This window comes from Hypomesus transpacificus, chromosome 26, assembly GCF_021917145.1.
Source record: "Hypomesus transpacificus isolate Combined female chromosome 26, fHypTra1, whole genome shotgun sequence".
In the NCBI taxonomy this organism is placed as follows: Eukaryota; Metazoa; Chordata; class Actinopteri; order Osmeriformes; family Osmeridae; genus Hypomesus; species Hypomesus transpacificus.
Genome location: NC_061085.1, coordinates 7,260,313 through 7,266,948, shown reverse-complemented (window position 1 = coordinate 7,266,948; position 6,636 = coordinate 7,260,313).

Sequence of the window (6,636 nt, the reverse complement as noted above, 5' to 3'; positions counted from 1 at the left end):
TACCCTTAAATAGCCTGTCCAAGTGATCGGGCAAAACTAGCCTGGCTAACGGAGGTCACTTTCTCAGGCAAATGACGAATGAAACAGACAGGTTAAAGAAATCCGAGATTCTGGCTATCTTCACCAGACTCGTATCTACATTAGGCAGTCCTCCCTGACGTTTCTGGTGTAGAATAGAGTGAAATACAACATTGTGCACACTGCCAGTGAACGAGTCTGACTGAGGCTAACGTCAAAACACTGTAACTGGGATGTAGTCTCACTCAGATTGCCAGTTTAAACAAATCAGAAAAATAATCGGACCAGCTGACTAAAAGCAGAATTCCCATATCTCTTAAAAGCTGCCCTGCTCGACTTTTTAAATGTAGAATTGACTGTAAAAGTGTAAAATTATGAACTTTTTGACATGACGTGAAGACATGGTTGCCGCTCGACTATGCGGTCTGTATCGGGCGACATTCTCACTCAAATTTCAAGACTTTCGTGACCCAAATCAAAATTCTGATGCGACAGATCATTGGGTAATCGCTTTCTCTCCTAAAGGCATGTCCCCCTCGACGCTTTTGGTCTTTTTAAATCTAACTATTTGTATTATCCGTGTGGTCCTTTTGCCGTTTAAAATGCTATCCTTTCCCGGTTTTCTGCATCCACAGTGCGCGCACATCCCGATTGTTTACAAACAAATAATTGGTCTATTGATTCAAGCTTAGCACAGTGTGCTTTACATCAACCGATATCATCACTCATGGGCCTATTGGCTGTCATCTCAATCTTATTTTCATCATTGTCTTCCTTGACATGTTACATACAGTGTAAACTGATTTTGATTCTCTCATTTGTTTTTTGTTTTTTCAGTTTAAACCCAGCTGAACCCTGCTGAACCCTCCTTGAAATCCAAACCAGCTGTGTTTTCAACAAGCACGTGAAAGTAACCTAATTGACTGTGTTTTAACAGCCCCAACAAAAAACCGTGGAGGAGAACGACACCAGAATTAGACCGGCGGCCGGCGGCCGACCTCGCCATGTGAACAGGACCCTCACAGCCTCATCAGATGCGAGGCCCGAGACTGGGTCGACCCCATGTTCTGTTTTCCCAAAGACTCCAACATCCTTCCCCTGTGTTGTGTGTGTGCGTGCCTGTATATGTGTGTGTGTGTGTGTGCGTCCACAGGATGTGTTGTCAGAGCAGGACACCTACTGCTAACAGCTGTGTCCTCCACCATAAGACTCGGTCGGAGCCACAACCCACAGAGGACACCCAGGGGACGAACGAGGCCAGATGGGTCCTCCAACCGTCCCCACCATCTTGTCCTTCCACGGCCCCATCTGAGGGTTGAGAAGACGGAGGTCGAGATCTGCCCCCTCACCTGATGACCCCCACCCCCCCCCTCACCACCACCTTTTCTCCGACTGACAGATGGGCCGCTTGAGTCACCCCGAAGGTCTGCCGCACCTATTCCCGGCTCAACTCCGCCCTCCAGAACCCGACCACTTGCCCTCTGACCAGAGCAGCCCAACAACGCGCCTCTCAAATAGGCGGCGAGCATCCCATTCAGGCAGAAATCGATTTTTTCCACCCCGGATTTCCTTTTCGGGATGTTCTCCACAGGTAAGCAGAGAATAAAGAATAACCTCAGCCCTTTGGATTTTGTTCTCCGTTTTGTTCAAAGCCAAGGTATTCGCCAGCTCGTCATTGCAAATTCTTGATTACAAGATCCTGCGTGTGTGTGACACCATTGTGAGTGAGAACGAGAGTGAGCGTGGGTACAGTGTGTGTATGTGTGTGTGTGTGTGTGTGTGTGTGTGTGTGTGTGTGTGTGTGTGTGTGTGTGAGAGAGAGAGCGAGAGAGAGCGAGACAGATAGAGAGAGAGATAGAGAGAGAGATAGAGAGAGAGATTGGATCTGCTTTGAATGATTTTGATCAAAGTCTGGGACGTAGCAAGTAACAATTTTGGACACCCTTCATCACAATCTGTATCACACAACTCAATTCTATTGGCAGATCACTGATACACTCTACACAAAAGCTTTAATCTTAGTTTCCTCTCTCTCTCCCTAACCCTAACCCTCTCTCTCGCTCTCTCCAGCTTATGAACACATTGTGTTCTCTGCTTTCCCCTCCTGGCTTCTTGCACGTGTCTCAGCTCAATCTTCGACTTTCTATTCTATCTTTCTCGACTTTGTTTCGGCACTCAAAAGGGTTCAGACCTGCCCCCCAGTTCTCTCTGACCAGGTGTCCAACCCTTCCACGGATAGTCTTTTGACTGTCACACAAAGGTTGTAGCAAACTGAAGAGTGGATTACCAAGAAGCCAATTTTCAAAACAGCACTGTCCGGTTGGACTGGAGTGGTACCTGTGTCATATCTTCCGGTGAGATTCACATGCTATTCATACATGTTGTGCATTGCCTCCCCATTGCAATAACAACATTTTTCCTTTACAGCAATTTGGTACAGAGAACGTGACAGAAATGAGAAATGGGGGCGAGCGTATTGTTTTCATACAGGTAAGACCACAACGTGTTGGTCTTTCAGTTGCATCCTGTTGACAAATCAACAAGCTGCATTTTGTCTGCAATCTCTGTCTCTGAAGATGGAATGTCACTGTTACTGAATGCAAATTCAGTCTTCTTCGATACCCATGGAAACACTGCATGATTTTGCATAGACAATGCCATTTAGGATTTAAGTAATGGACTTCTAATTTATACAAATAGGGCTGACAACGCCATTTGAAGGTCATATTTAATTCTGACACTTACTGGAACATGTTCAATTTGGATGTGTGTGCGTGTGTTTGTGTGTGTGTGTGTGTTTGTGTGTGTGTGCAGGGGGTAGGTGGGGGTCATCTTCATGGATTTGCATACATACTTGAATAGATATCTTCATTGTTCATTCTCTCTCCTAGCCTTGGCTATCTTGAACACAGCAGCCAGAACCCTTGGAAGGTTCCCTGTCATGTCAGAAGTCGCTAGCAGAGTCTGCTAGCAGAGTCTGCTCACATACCGACATCCTATCATCTCACTGAGTCCTAAATTGAAGTAGACCTTTGGACCTCTCCCTGTGGACCGTTAAGACCAGATCTCGAGTTAAGGTCAACAGGAATCCAATGAAGAGTTGTCATAAGTGCTTGTCCCTAGCTGTCCCTAGTGTGTGTGTGTGTGTGTGTGTGTGTGTGTGTGGGGGGGGGGGGTCGTGAGAGAATTACAATTCATTGCATTCACACATGTACCCTCCCCCCAAACACAAAACAGAGGAGCACAATAAATAGAATTCTGAAGATTATTTAAAAGGAAGTGCGGCGGAATTCGGATAAAACGCTGAATAGATCATTTGTTCTTTCTTGGTCAGCACAGCAGGTTTCTAGGATATACATATCTAGAATCACACGTTTACGTAATGTTCCCTTGATGTTCACATCTAACTTTGTGTTCATTTTTAGTGCAGACAGAGTGTTTGGTCAAATGAAAAACCGGCCAAGCTAAAATATCCAAACGACGCAGAATACATACAGAATGGTATCTATTGGTTCAGAGGTCCTTTCCCCTTTCATCCACTCTCGCATCATCATGTATCTCACCGTCGTCAACCGTCTCAATGTCAATTCTGGCTTTCATTATTCTCCAGGACAGTAGAGCTCTTGCCACCGCAATGGGATTAGTCCCACGACAACATCATTAAAAAAGATGAGATTAGCCAGCTTTACAAGGACCAAGAGGCAGTAACCACAACAGACCTGTCCCCATGAGCAGCCCGGCTGAAAGCATATCAGAATGTTAAGTGTCGCTCTCTCTCTCTCTCTCTCTCTCTCTCTCTCTCTCTCTCTCTCTCTCTCTCTCTCTCTCTCTCTCTCTCGCTCTTTCTCTCTCTCGCTCTCTCTCTCTCTTTCTCTATCTCTCTTGCCCTATCTCTCTCTCTCGCTCTATCTCTCTCTCGCTCTCTCTCACTCTATCTCTATCTCTCACAGTGCTGTTGTCAATAGAGACTGCAAAGTTAGGAGAGATGTCAGCACGCAATATAGGGTTGGTGGAGTTCAGAGGTGAGGATGCTAATGACGTACCAGCAACCACGGTGTTTGTTTGCTGCAACGCGAGGGGTTTGAAGGTGTGGTGAAACACAACGAACCAAATTAGACGTCCCCGTTGGAGGCAATTATAAAACGGACGTGCCTATTTTCGTCCGACATCACAAAAGGTTACATGTGTCAGATTTATTGTTCGAAGACTCCCCACCACCCTTTCCAACCATCTTGGCATTCTGTTCTATGTTTTGATGCGTTCCTCAGTGTTACAGAAGCCCATTGATCTTTGAACACCGACTCTGAATCGTACGCATGAACAAGTCTTTCAAAATGACCTTGGCTCTCTCCTTCTGGTGTAACAAGCATATTTAGAGGTAGACGGTGAACTAAGACTACTGATTAATCCCCATTTCAGAGCTGGCTTGTACTTTCCAGTCAAGTCTCTCCCCTTTTAAAGTAAGAAGATATTTTAGATTGCTCGGGGGTCAAGTTGCCGTGCTTTCTGTGACTTTGTGTAATCTGATGAGAAAGCAAAACGGTCTGCATTTCCTCCCCTCTCTAATGACTCTCTAATTGGCCAATCCAAGCCATGCATTAATGGCTGTTCTATTTCCTGGAATATTGGGGGGTTCGGTCGCAAAACAAGCCATTCGCATGTGAGAAGGAAGGGGATGTTAATCGGACAAGCTTTTACATTTCTAATCAGATGTTTGTGATATGATTTTGGAATCAAGTGTGTTCTTTTTATTACGTTAATGTATGATACTCCCAAAATGGCGACATGATGGTGGTGCTGAGGTTGTCTCGAGCCCGTTTGCCTCCAGATTGACTAGGTCTGAGTCAATTGTCAATTTTTTTCAGATCCGTGTCCTCTTTTTTAATGAGCTACACTTCACGTTACATTGTTATATTAAGCTCTGACACTTGCTTTGGGAATTTGCTTAATTTTCATGACAATTACTGTAGGTCCCTTTGAGTGACTGAGGTAACAGTCAACAGAAAAGGTTGATGAATGTCATGAGTGTGGAACTTGCTGGAAGAATAAATCAATTGCCAGTTTTGTGTCTCTTTGTCCTCATAGTCGCTGTCAAAGAACTAACGGCGTGTGCTCAATGACTAGGTTATTCCATGGAGGATCCATTGTTTCAACCTGATTAAAAGCCATGTAAGGCTGGTCTTCTGAATGAGAGAATCACTTCCTTGTTGAATAACAATGAAGGAATCAGGCGGAGATGGTACTGACCTGTCAAACGGATCTTCTCCAGAACCTTCCATAACTTAGCCGCTGTCGCAGTTCAGTTCAGTCTACTATAGCGATGGGTGTTTCATCCTTACGAGGTGATTTAATATGTTTCTATAGCATACCAAGTATAAACATACCCGCCCGTTCAGGAAGAGAGCATAAAAATAAAAGCATTCAAAATGCTCAAAACTGTCTTCCTGAACGGGCGGATATGCGTAGATTGACCTGTAAAAGAAATTATATATATATATATTTCCTTGGTGCCTAGCTGGATGAAACAAAAGCAACCAGCTAAATGGCATGTCACTCTCTAAAACGGCAGGACTGGTTCTGGCCTGTGGAGACGCTGGGAGGACATTTCAATGGAGCACATCATGGAGTGTGACCTTATTATTCTGAATTATGCATCCATGGGATTGATGAGCAGCAATTCCCAGGGCTTGAGATGACTATGGTGAACAATGGTCTATCTAGTTGAAAGACATGTGCTGCACTGTCTCGGCCTCCCAGGTGTCTTTCCTGTAAATTCCTGAGATCAGGATCGGCCGTCACAGCAATATCAAAGGGATTTCATAATATTATCAACACATTCATGATTACACGTTTGATTAATTTATTGTGACGTGTGTCTGTCCACATAACAAACACACACACACACTTTTATCACAGCCCATGCACTTTTACGACTATTTGTGAAGTCTAGTAATGAGAAGTTATTAAAAGAACATGTGATCAATAAGAGTCGTAAATCTCTTAATTCCCCTGGCCTCGTGGGAAAGTAGGTTTCTTCTGGACTTTATGAAGAACACACAAGTGGAGTCATGATATCCATATACTGTACAGTCAACTCTGGAAGTATTGGCACCTTCGGTAAATGTGACCAAAAAAGGCAATGAAAACCTTTTTGTCGTGTTTTTCTGCTAGATATTTTGAAATAATAACAAGATTTAATTTTAAATTTGAATCTTAATTTCCTTAGCAGTAGTAGTAGCAGCAGTATTCTCGTTCCTTTAAATTGAATGTTTAATGACTAAATGTAAAAAAATGACTAAATGTTTAGTCATTTCTGATATATTTGGACAGAGATAGTGAAAAGTGACTGGAAATGTAAGGAGGAGAGATAATGGGAGGTGGGAGGATATGCACAAAATATTCCAGACTGGGTTTAAACTGGGCTGGGTTCAAACTCAGGCCTTAACTTACATGGTACACGTACTTAACTGGTGGCTTACTCTTATTAAATATTTATTCATTTTTTTTATTGCCAGATGCAGTATGTGTAATAACTATTGCTGCAGCAGCTGATTTTTTCCAAAAGAAAAGACAGTTCAGAGCAAAACACAGAACAGTAATTTTGATATTCTTGGAATC